Genomic DNA, 13,060 nt, shown 5'->3' with positions numbered 1-13,060 from the left:
GCATATGTCAAGCACAGATCATGACAGGCTTTTGTGTTTGAGGTCCTTTGCCATCAACATCCACTACCCACTGAACACATGAAGAGGGAAATAATTGTGCTTTGTTAAAAAAAAGTCTGTGTTTCATTCTTTCAACAACATGAACAGAATGAAGAAAAGTCAGGTTTCAAATTCTAGGTCTATTTCTAGGGAATCTCCAAATCAGAGTTTGTCCAGCTATATTTTGTTATGTGTTCTCAATCTTTACAATTACAGACTCAGGGACAGAGAATGAGATTCCTAAATTGAAATATATACCCAAGGGATTGCTGTTGGTACTTGATCTTATAAGCTCAGGCTAAGTGACTTAGAGGAAAAGTAATATATGCCTTTAATAGAGCTATAGAGTTTTCAGGTTTTCCAAATGTATCAAATGATGTCTTTTTAAGTGTAATATATCTAGGGAAATCCTTATTACTTTGTTGCTTTTTATCCACAACTTAATGTTGGATATAAATATCACTATAACTCAGGCAGTAAGTTTAAGTATATAGTAAATATACAGTATAAAAGGGTACTATTTGAGGTTATACATTCCTTAAGAGTCAGTAATACAAATATACATATTGCAGTTTCAAATCCTTCCATGCATATGCTCATTTTTTTCACAAACAAAATCTGGATGGCCTACATCAGTTTTTGATGGGACACAAAAACACAGGCAAATAGGAATTCACAAGACACAGAACTACAAATAGTTTTCTGACGTTTAAACAACCCCCCTTTTTTTTCTTTTTGAAACAGGATTACTTTGTGTAACTCTAGATGTTTAGGAAGGATTTGTGTACTTTAGGTTGGCCTTGAACTCACAGAGAGCCACTGGATCTGCCTCTGCAGTGTAGTATTAATGTGAAATACCACTGTCCACAACAAACTCAGTATTAAGTGAAAGGATATGAAGGTACACTATTATCACTTTGGATTAATAGAGTTTAAAACTGGTACAGAATTGGTCTGTACCAGTAAGAAAAAATACATACATCACAAACCTTGTAACAAATTAACTTGTGTATTAAAAAATAGGAGCTAGAGAAAAGTCATAGTAATGATGAGAATATACTGGCCTTATAGACAACCTGACTTCAATATCCAAAACTGGGTTAAGACGGCTCAGGACAACCTACAACTCCAATTCCAGACAATATAATGATCTCTTCCAGGCTCTGAAATAACTGCACTTACATGCAAATACACATATATACACATAATTTAGATAAAAAACAAAAAGGTTCACAAATTGACAATGAAGTAACATCTTCTTTTATTTTTTTTAAATTTTTTATTAGGTATTTTCCTCATTTACATTTGTATAGATACTTTTCAAGAGCCAAATTGAGTTGGATCATAATGGTATTATATAATTTATTAAAAGCAGAAAACAAGAAATTTTATATTGTTTGTGATTACTGCAAAGGGTGTCATTTCCCTAATTTCTTTCTCAGCCTGATTATTCTTTGAGAGTAGGAAAGCTACTGACTTGTGTGAGATAATTTTATATCTGGCCACTTTCCTGAAGTTGTTTATCAGGTTTCAGAGTTCTCTTGTGGAATTTTTGGGGTCACTTAAATATATTATCATATCATCTGCAAATAGTTATATTGTGACTTCCTTTTCAATTTGTATCCCTTTGACCTCCTTTTATTTACTAATTGCTCTAGCTACAAATTTAAGTACTATATTGAACAGATAGGGAAAGAATTGGCAGCCTTCTCTAGTCCCTGATTTTAGTTGTGTTGCTTCAAATTTCTCTCCGTTTAGTTTGATGTTGGCTACTGGTTTGCCATATATTGCTTTTACTATGATTAGTTATAGGTCTTGAATTTCTGATCTTTCCAAGACATTTAACCTTCAGTGATGTTGAATTTTGTCTAATGATTTTTCATCATTTAATGGGAATATCATGTGATGTTTTGCTTTGAGTTTATTTATATCGTGTATTACATTTATGGATTTACGTATATTGAACCATGCCTTCATCGCTGGGATTAAGCCTATTTAATCATGATGAATGAACTTTTTGATATGTTCTTGAATTTGGTTTGTAAGAATTTTATTGAGTATTTTTGCACTGATATTCATAAGGGAAATTGGTCTGAAGTTCTCTTTCTTTCTTGGATCTTTGTGTGGTTTTCTTATCAGCTTAACTGTAGCTTCATAAAACGAATTGGGTAGTGACCCTTCTGTTTATATTTTGTGGAATGGTTTGAAGAGTACTGGTATTAGATCTACTTGTATCAGTTGAGGCCTTTTTTTGTGAATGATGATATGGTCAATTTTAGAGAAGGTACCTTAACATTCTGGGAAGGTCTATTCATTTGTTTTAGGATGAAATGTTCTCTAGATATCTGTTATACCTATTTGATCCATAACTTCTGTTTGTTTCACTGTGTCTCTGTTTAGTTTCTGTTTCCATGATATCTTCATTGTTGAGTGTGAAATGAAGTCTCCTACTATTTTTGTGTGAGGTGCAATATGTGCTTTGAGCTTTAGTAAACTTTCCTCTTATGAATGTGGGTGCCCTTTCATTTAAAATATAGACATACAGAATTCAGAGTTCTTTGTATATTTTTCCATTGATGTGTATGAAGTGTCCTTCCCTATCTTTTTTGATAACTTTTGTTGAAAGTCCATTTTATTCAATATTTGAATGGCTACTCCAGCTTGTTTCTTGAGACTATTTGCTTGGAAAATTGTTTTCCAGCCCCAAACTCTGAGGTAGTGTCTGTCTTTGACACTGAGGTTCTTTTCCTGTTTTCAGGAAAATGCCCCGTTTTGTTTATGTGTACAGTGTGTTAGTCTATGTCTTTTTATTGGTTACATGAGACAATATATGATAAGAGATATTAAGGAGTACTGATCGTTTCATCCTGTTGTTTTTGTGATTAGAGGTGGAATTACGTTTTTGTGGCTATCTTATTTTGTGTTTGTTGAAAGATTACTTTCTTGCTTTTTTAGAGTATAGTTTCCCTCCTTGTGCTTGAATTTTCCATCTATTTTCCTTTGTAGGGCTGGATTGGTGGAAAGATATTATATAAATTTGGTTTTGTCATGGAATATCTTGGTTTCTCCATCTATGGTAATAGACAGTTTTGCTGGATATAGTAGCCTGTGCTGGCTTTTATGTTCTTTTAGGGTCTGTATGACATTTACTCAGGATCTTTGAGCTTTCCCAATCTCTGGTAAGGAGTCTGGTGTAATTCTGATAGTTCTGTCTTTGCATGCTACTTGACCTTTTTCTCTAACTGCTTTTGATATTCTCCTTTCTTTTGTGCATTTTTTTGTTTTGACTATTATGTGACAATAGGAATTTCTTTCCTTTTCCAATCTATTTGGAGTTTTGAAGTCTTCTTATATGTTTATGAGCATCTCTTTTTTAGGTTATGGCAGTTTCTTCTATAATTTTGTTGAATATATTTACTAGCCCTTTGTGTTAAAATATTCACCCTCTTCTATACCTGTTATCCATTGATTTGGTCTTCTCATTGTGTCCTACATTTCCTGAATGTTTTGGGTGAGGAGCTTTTTGCATTTTGCATGTTCTCTGACTGTTGTGTCAACATTTTCTATGCTATCTTTTGTACCCGAAATTCTGTCTTCTATCTCTTGTATTCCGTTGTTGATGCTAGCGTCTCCTGATCTTTTTTCTAAATTTTCTATCTCCAGTGTTGTTTCCCTTTGTGATTGCTCTATTGTTTATATTTTCATTTTTAGATAGTGAATGCTTTTGTTAATTCCTTCATCTGTATAGTTGTGTTTTTCTATACTTGTTTTAGTTCTTTAGGGAATTTTTGTGGTTCCTCTTTAAGTGCTTCTAGCTGTTTACCTGTGTTCTCCTGTGTTTTTTTAAGGGAGTTATGTCTTTCTTTCTTAAAGTCCTTTATCATCATCATGAGACATAGTTTTTAAGTTGGTCTTGTTTTTTCCACTGTGTTGAGATATTCAGGGCTCACTATGGTGGGAAAACTAGGTTCTGATCATGCCAATTAGCCTTGGTTTCTGTTGGTTAACTTCTTGAGCTTTCCTCTGGCCATCTGTTTATCTCTGGTATTAGCTGGTCTTTCTGTCTCTGACTGTGGCTTGTCCCTCCTGCAAGCCTGTGTATCAGAACTCCTGGGAGACAAGATCTCTCTAGGTAGAATTTGGGTATGGAGAACTGTGGCACAGAGTCAGTTCCAGGGTGCAGATAGAAACTGGATGTATCCTGTCCACTGCTTTTCCTTGGTTCTTGTGTCCTGATGTCTCTGGCCAGTCCCTCTTGAGCCAGGAATTTGAACAGAAGATGTGGCTTTTCCTGTCCTCACAGGTATGTCAGTACTCCTAGGAGATAAACTCTCTCCCAGCTGCATTTCGGTGTGGAGACCAGTGGCACAGGAACAGCTCCAGTCAAAGATGGAAACTGGATGGAAACTGTCCCGATCTGATCCTTGGCTCCTGTCTTTTAAGGGCTTCAGGTGTGTCCCTCTGAGCAGAAGTGGTGGTCTTACCTTTGCTCATAGGCATGTTAGCACTCCTATGAGCCCAGCTCTCTCCCAGTAGTATTTGGGTATGGAGAGCTGTGGCACATGATCTGTTCTTAGTGCAGAACAAGAGTTGCAGTTTCTAATTCTCAAAACTTTGTCCAATGGTTGGATACTTGTGCTAACTTTGGAATGTATATACATAACTTATATCTCTTTAGATGCAGCATTCACATTATAGTGATACAGTAGGTATATAAAAAATATAACCATGTTCTTGAAAATGTCAGGTCTTATTAATTGTGTTAGGTAGAACACAGACATAGTATTCATCTTCTCTCTAAGGGTTTTCAAGCTGACATTAGTATCTCAGATTTTTTCTTAAGAACAGATCTACATACTACATTATTCTGAAAAGTTATGCCTGTAGTTCACCACCAATGCTAACAAGGAGGTACACCTTGCCTAAAACATGTCCTACTCTATAAAAAGTTTCTCTCTCTCTCTCTCTCTCTCTATATATATATATATATATATATATATATATATATATATATATATTCCTTTCCCTTTCATTCATTCTTTCCTTGTTATCTCTCTTCCTGATATACACACACATATGTTCATACACACACACGCATACACACACACACGCGCATATATATATATATATATATATATATATATATATATATATATAAAATATTAAACATTGTAAGTTCTTAGAGAAAATATTTCTTTCTTTGAAACTTTTTCACACTGTATGTGTGCATATAGGTTTCTATGGGAGTCTACCTCCATATTTGAGTGAAGGTCAGAAGACTACATGAAGGTATCGATTTTCTCCTTCCACCCTGTGAATTTTGTTGAACAAATTTAAATTGGCAGGCATAAGGGAAAACATCTTCACCCATTGACACATCTTGCTTGCCACTGAAAGTTCTAATTTTCCAATATGAAACAGATGAAACTCATACGTTAATGGATCTTCATAGGTTAACTTTGTCTAGTTTATTACAAAGTTATAAAGGAATAACAGACAAGTAATAAGTAGGACAAAAAGCATTAAGGTGAAAAAACAGTCTCATACTTGTATTTCAAAGTATGATATTCACATTATAAAACAAAATGCAAGCTATTATTTTCCTGATCCAGAATAAAATGAAATAAACATATATATATGTTTATTTCATATATATATGAAATTTGGAAGAATTAAATCTCTCTGTGTGTGTGTGTGTGTGTGTGTGTGTGTGTGTTTATGAATATGCTTCCCCAACCAGAGGAGACCAGAGGACTACCTCATAGAGTCAATTTCTTAATTCCCCCCTGTAATTTCTGAGAGTGAACTCAGGTATTAAGACTTGGTTGCAAATATTGTTACTTGCTGTTGAGCTAATCTATCACAAAACCAGGTGATGCTTCATTATATTGTTCTATACTCATGTGAAACAAACATAGGACAAAGAGAAAAACACAGACGATCTTTGTAGTACTGGGTCATTATATAGGGTGGAGGATGGGAGAACAAAACAAAACAAAACAAAAAAACAGCACTTTATACCTGAATTTAAATAGAAAATAATCATAGAAAACTTGGGAATTTGCATAAGAAAAATATTGAGTAAGCTTCCATTTAAAAATAAAATTGAATTGTAATATGACACTATCAATCATATTGCAAGCTGTTTTTCTTAAAATAATTACCATCTGACAAAAATAACTTGAAAATTATTAGCTTTGAGAGGAAAAAAAAAGCCCCTATTGATGCCTCTAAAAACAGGTATGGGGGTAGATGGAGTAGGAGGAACTGCAAATTTGCTAATTTACACATCTCCTGTGAGGGGGGAGTGAATTAGTACTGTGACATTTCTGAAGCTGATAAATCAAGAAACACAATTTATTTTTTTCATCAATATAGCATAACTATCTTCATTTTGGAAAAAATAGTAATTTGATTACAGTCTTCAAATTCTTTTAAAAATTCTGTGAAGTGGGCTATAGAGATTGCGTAGATTATAAAGCACTTGCTGTGTAAGCATGAGGCCTTGAACATCAATCATACAATTTCTCAGAACTTATACAAAAGGGTGAATGAACAATTATGATATTAAAACAAAGGGTCACATAGTGAAAGGTATTATAGACCATCCTAGAAAAATCAATGAGCTTTAAGCTGAGTGGAGATGCTACCTCAAAATCTAAAGAAGAGACCTGTCAAACATTAATATCAGAATTTCTGATAGGTAATCCAAATCCACTCTCTCATTCCTCTGACAATCAATCACTCCACCTACCACCAGATCCATCCACAGAATCACATGGTATATATCCAGGACCTGTAAGACAACCTACAAAACATATTATAATTTACAGTAACTCCTGAAGCCCACTGGAGAGTACATTCTAAGCATTTTGAATGTTTTCTACTATGCTTTGAAGTTATACCTATAACTACCCAAGCAAAGACAATTTCTAACACCTCTCTTACACACAAATATAGTCATTTACACAATGGAATACTATTCAGCTATGAAAAACATGGACATCATGAATTTTGCAGGGAAACAAAAGGAAATAGAAAAATATCATCCTGACTGAAGCAACCAGAACCAAAAGGGCATGCATGCTATGGACTCACTGATAAGTGGATAGTAACCATAAATTATACTATTTCGATGAAACACCGCCAAAGACCTAAATAAGTTAAACAAGAACAAAGGCCCAAGTAAGGATGCTAAAAATACTACTAAGAAGGAGGAACAAAATAGTCATGGAGACAGAATATTATATTTTATATATTTATTTTCAGACATGGAGAGTTTATTATGCCCTTTTAGTAATATAGAGGAAAAGATTAAAGAGCAGGTAGATAAAAGCAAATATACAAAACACAAATACAGGGTTTGCAAAGATCTTTTACCAATCTGTAGGTTGCCGTTTGTGTGTTGCCACTGTCCTTTGCCTTATGTGACATTAGTGGAAATATCCAACAAAGAAGAGAGAGAATCTATAAAGACCATGTCCAGAGGTTAAGTATGGCCCTGGTTGATGAATGGGGCCACTTAAAAATATTAATCATCATCTCAAAAATATTAATCCAAAATTACTCTTGTCTAAAGAAAATGCAGGGACCAAGAGTAGAGCAGAGTCTGATGGAAAGGCCATACAAAGACTGCCCCACCTAGGGATCCATCCCATCTACAGATACCAAACCCATATACTACTGCTAATGACAAGAAGTGGTTGGTGACAGGAGCCTCAAATGGCTGTCCCCTGTGATGCTCTGCCAGAGCTTGACTATTACAGATGCATGCAGATCCTTACAACAAACCATCAAATTTAGTGTGGGGACCCCACGGGAGGATTTAGCGTAAGTACTGAAGGAGCTGAAGTGGATTGCAATCCTATAGGAAGAACAAGAATATCAGCTAACCAGACTCCCCAGACCTCCCAGAGTTTACCAACCAAAGAGTCCACATGGAGGGACCCATGGCTCTAGCTGCATATGTTCCAGAGCATTGCCTTATCTAGTATGAATGGGTCCTGTGGAGGCTCGATGGATGCCTGAGCATAGAGGAAAGCTAGGGTGGTGAGGCAGGAGAGGGTGGGTGGGTGGGGGAGCTCCCTCATAGAAGCAGGGGGGAAGGAGGATGATATGGGGTTTTGTGGAGGGAAAACTAGGAAGAGGGCTAACATTTGAAATGTAAATAAGTAAAATAACACATACACACACACATATGCAGAAGAAAAACAAACAAAAAAACACAAATGTAAAATGTGACCTAGCAGAAGATATGCATGTTCCATATGTCTTAATGGAGGCTATCATGATGGTCTTCCAGGGTGATCTTTGCTGAGTCACTTGAAAGCAAGCTATAATTGAAGTGTTAAAGCTATTTGTCCTGGTAGCATTCTAATGCAAGGATTTAACATGTCAAAGAGTTTAACTGTGATGCTTTACCTTCCCCTGCCTCTTCACATCAGTATGGCTTACAACCAAGAATGAGGAACTGGTAGGACAGGGCTTATAGTCACTGTCAAGCTACCTTATAAGAAATGCCAGGAAGACTTAGACACATGCCTTTTTCTTCATCAGTTATGCAGCTTCAAATACCACCAATTTTATGTTTCCTTTTCTGATCTATGATATTTGTGCTTGCTGGGTTCCCAGGAACTGCCTTATAGGACATTTCTGTATTTACTGCTTCCTAGTTCTAGGAGTCTAACTTGAAGTTGGTAGCTGCCCACTTTCTCCTGAATATTCATATTATAAAACAAAGTTTTATTTTAAAATATATGTTGTACATTTATAAAAGCTTCCTATCATACTGGAGCAAATATCAAGTCATAAAGTTTAAAATTATTTAAATCTCATATAACATATTGACAGACAAAAATATAATTAACAGAACATTTAAAAACAAAAAAAATCACAGAAATGGTTCATATCTTTAGAATCCTTAAGATAAAATTTAAAATAAACCATACAACAAAAACTTTTTGAAACTTGCATACATAAATGTTACATAATTTGATTATGTCAATCTCTCTAGTCTCTCCTTTCCCCTTCATTCTTCCTTCTACTGCTGATACCTTTACACTCCAAAAAGATCCCTTATATAAAAATCTCTCTCTCTGTCTCTCTGTCTCTCTGTCTCTCTCTGTCTCTCTCTGTCTCTCTCTGTCTCTCTCTGTCTCTCTCTCTCTCTCTCTCTCTCTCACACACACACACACTCACACACACAGGAATGAACACATATATCTAATGTGTGGTATTTGTTCATCTTAGTATGGTTTATTTCACTTAACTTCATGATCTTCAGGCCCCTTAATTTTTCTCAAAATAACATAATTTTATTCATTATATATGAATTCAATACTACATTGTGTTCGTATGCATGTGTTATGTACAATGTATATATATATATATATATAGTGTGTGTGTGTGTGCATGATCATACTTGTGTGTTGAGGCTATAAGAGGATGCCAAAATCCTGTTCCTTCCACATTATTTTTCTTGATACAGGACCTTCCACTCTACCTGGAACTGGGCTGTCTGTCAGTCATCCTCTTTTCTGTACTCAATACTGCTGGAGTCGTAGGTAAGCATAAAAGTCCAGGTCATTGTACAGTGTTGGAGATTTGGACTCAGGTCCTCTTCCTTGCATGACAACTAATCTTACTATTGACCCCAATATATGTTGGAGACCATACCTAGAGAAAATAAGACGTTCACAGTTTTTCACCCTAATAAGCCAAATGGCCTTGTGCTAAGGAGCCAGTCACTTCCTCCTCCCTATCCCTTCCTGGCACCTAAGACCCTAAAAGTTTGAATTATAGTCCCCTCTTCCTTATCTCTTCCCAACTCCCAAGACTTCTAAGGACCTGAGTTATGTGCTGAGCCCAGTTCGATACCCCAAGCTGTTACAGAGGAATCTACATTCCTGAGACAAGACTCAGGGTGCCTCCTGCATGCAGTCAGAATTCAGCCTTCATGTCCCCAGATGTCTAGTTCTTTGTTCTTTGTTAATTCTCCCTCAGCCCCTCCCTATTTTCTCTCACTGTGTGCTTATAATCAGGCTCCTAGCCTTCATTAAACAGACCTTGACAACTCTTTGCTTGGTCTCGCTCCTCTTTTCCACCCGTTTCTCTTCAGGTTTGCGGTTCCCCTCTTACCCACGAATAACTGAGTGCTAATGGGCAGGACAAGTGGTGCCTCAATATGCAACCAAGGTACGGACCTTTTACCTTAGGTGGAGATTACAGAGTTTATCTCCCCCAGAGAAGTTCGTCATGACCAAGAAAAAATAAGCAGTTGAGGAGCGCTCTCACAGCTCATGGGAGAAAAATCATCCTCGGTAAGTGATTCATCTCCACTGAAAAATGGGAACTAAACTTTCTAAAGAAGCAGCCTTCATTAAAGGCTTAAAGATATCTCTCAGGGAAAGAGGGGTTAGAGTTAAAATGAAAAGATTTGATAAACTTTTTTTATTTTTATAGATCAAGCATGCCCCTAGTTTATCATTGACAGTGCAGAGATACACTGTAAAAAAATGACAAAAGGTAGGCAGAGATTTAAAAGATGAACTAGCTAATGAGGGTTCTGATGTGGTCCCTGCAACCATCTTTTCTTATTGGGGAGTAACTATCAGAAGCTACCACTGTGCCTCCTCTCCCTTCTCTAGCAGATTTCCCAGAAGAAGGAGATAAAGAATTAGAATTTGAAAATGAGAAAGAATAAGTTTCAGAAAAGCAGTTATCCCCTGTTTGGGACCTTTTAGAAAAAAGAGGGAAAATGAAAATAAGCTATTTCAGAGCTCTCCTAGGGACAGAAGGAAATTGGGAGACGTCCTGCTTCCTCTCTGGCTCCTACGGAGATATTCTTAGTTCTGGTTAGGATATCTGGGTCCCTTTGAGACATCAAGTTCTATTCCCTCTCTATTGTCTGTCCTTGGTGCACCATTTGTCCATATGTCTGTCTATTTATGGTTTTTTTTGTTTTGTTTTGTTGTTTGAATGATTGTTGTTCTTTGTTTCATGTTGAGAAAAAATGGTTAAAACTTTATCTGCTGGCTGTCCATCCTTTGAATTAGTTTAACTTGTTTAAAAGGCAGCCTCAATTTGCACAGCAGAAACTGATAAGTTATGCTGCACTGTGGCTGGGAGCAAAGTACAGCTGGAAAAGCCCTTCTAGAGGTGGATTATCTACACAGGAGTTCTTAAAGAGGCAGGCAACCTTTTGCTTATAACAGAAAGCTTAAAATTAGGAACTCAGGGGAAAACAGGTCATTAAAGATACTTCAAAATTGGGATAATCTTTGGGCCACGACTCTGACAGAGTGCTCAGATTGAGAAAAGTTTGCTTTTCGGTTGACTTGGAGCTCAGCTCAAAGCAGCCTCACTGAGGCTTGTGTGGGATTTCTTTTGTTTCACAAACCATGACTAGGAAAATTCCTGGGACCTCACCTCTCTCTCCCTTCTTTTTAGCTAAAAGAGCCTTGTTGCAGACCTAGCCTGTACTGGCTAGTTTTGTGTCAACTTGACAGAGCTGGAGTTATCACAGAGAAAGGAGCTTCAGTTGAGTAAATGCCTCCATGAGATCCAACTCTAAGACATTTTCTCAATTAATGATCAAGGGGGAAAGGCCCCTTGTAGGTGGTGCCATCTCTGGGCTGGTAGTCTTGGGTTCTATAAGAGAGCAGGATGAGCAAGCCAGGGAAGGCAAGCCAGTAAAGAACATCCCTCCGTGGCCTCTGCTCAGCTCCTGCTTCCTGACCTGCTTGAGTTCCAGTCCTGACTTCCTTTGGTGATAAACAGCAATGTGGAAGAGTAAGCTGAATAAACCCTTTCCTCCCCAACTTGCTTCTTGGTCATCATGTTTATGCAGGAATAAAAACCCTGACTAAGACATAGCCATAAGTTGTTCTAAATAAAGTTTAAATTCAAAGTTTATAAAAGGTGAATCAGGCTGAGGAATTTATCAGGACATTGTGATTTAACTTGCCTACTTTATATAAAGATCAAGTGTACAGAGTTTGCTTATATGTATAGGTATATTGTTTCCTAAGTGAAAATTATTTTATTTACTAATGTTTTAAGAGGAAATTTACTTTAAATCATTGCTCTTAAATCCTTTTAAGTTCTGGGGAGTAGCTATAACTCCAGATAAGATTCAGAGGCAATATCTTTTAATGCTTAGGGGTTTTTAGCTATATTAGAAAATCATGATACAGAAAATCTAAGAAGGAAAAATTAATTTGCTTCAAAATTTTAATTTTAGAAGCTTCCAGGAGATGTTAATTGGCTAAGACCTCACCTTGAGGCCTTAAAGCAACTTAAACCTTTGTTAGGTGCTAGCTAGTGAGATTCAAAATTACTGATGAGAAACAAAAAACTTTCATAGAAAACAGAGGAAACTTCTGTGATCAATTGTTATCAATTATAATCAATGGTAATTAAATATTACCTTCTTGTTTTATTTACGTGCCCACAGCCAATCTTTGGCAAGAGAAAACATTGTTGTAAAAATCATGCTTCATCACCTCAAAGTAAAGTTTTAACGCCCTATAAAGCCAAGGTGGTGCTAATAAAGAATTGTAAGATAAATTCATATATTTTAGGAAAACTATAACAAAAATTGTGTCTTAAGAACCTGACTAAGTGTCTGTTCCTTGTTCCAAACAGCCATTAATTTGGTTATTAAAGAATATTGATATTTCATCTATTGCATACCATCATTTAAAATAAAATTGATAATCCTTATTCCTAAGATATTTAAAAATTGTTTTTATGCATGCTTCTATATCTTCTATAAATTCTTGCATGCATGCATGAATGCATCCCATTTACTGTGTTTAAAAACAGCCCTTCTATGGGAGAAAATTATATGTGAATTAGATCACACACTTATTCTTTTGAGTTCCTCCTGCTTGAGCACAGATAATTAAATTGTGTGCTGTAGAATGGTAGAGAAGCACCTGAAAAAATGTTCAACATCCTTAATCATCAGGGAAATGCAAATCAAAACAACCCTGAGATTCCACCTCACACCAGTCAGAAT

This window comes from Mus caroli, chromosome 1 (assembly GCF_900094665.2).
Source record: "Mus caroli chromosome 1, CAROLI_EIJ_v1.1, whole genome shotgun sequence".
NCBI lineage: Eukaryota > Metazoa > Chordata > Mammalia > Rodentia > Muridae > Mus > Mus caroli.
The sequence above is the reverse complement of the archived record's forward strand: the minus strand, read 5'-3'. Positions refer to the sequence as shown.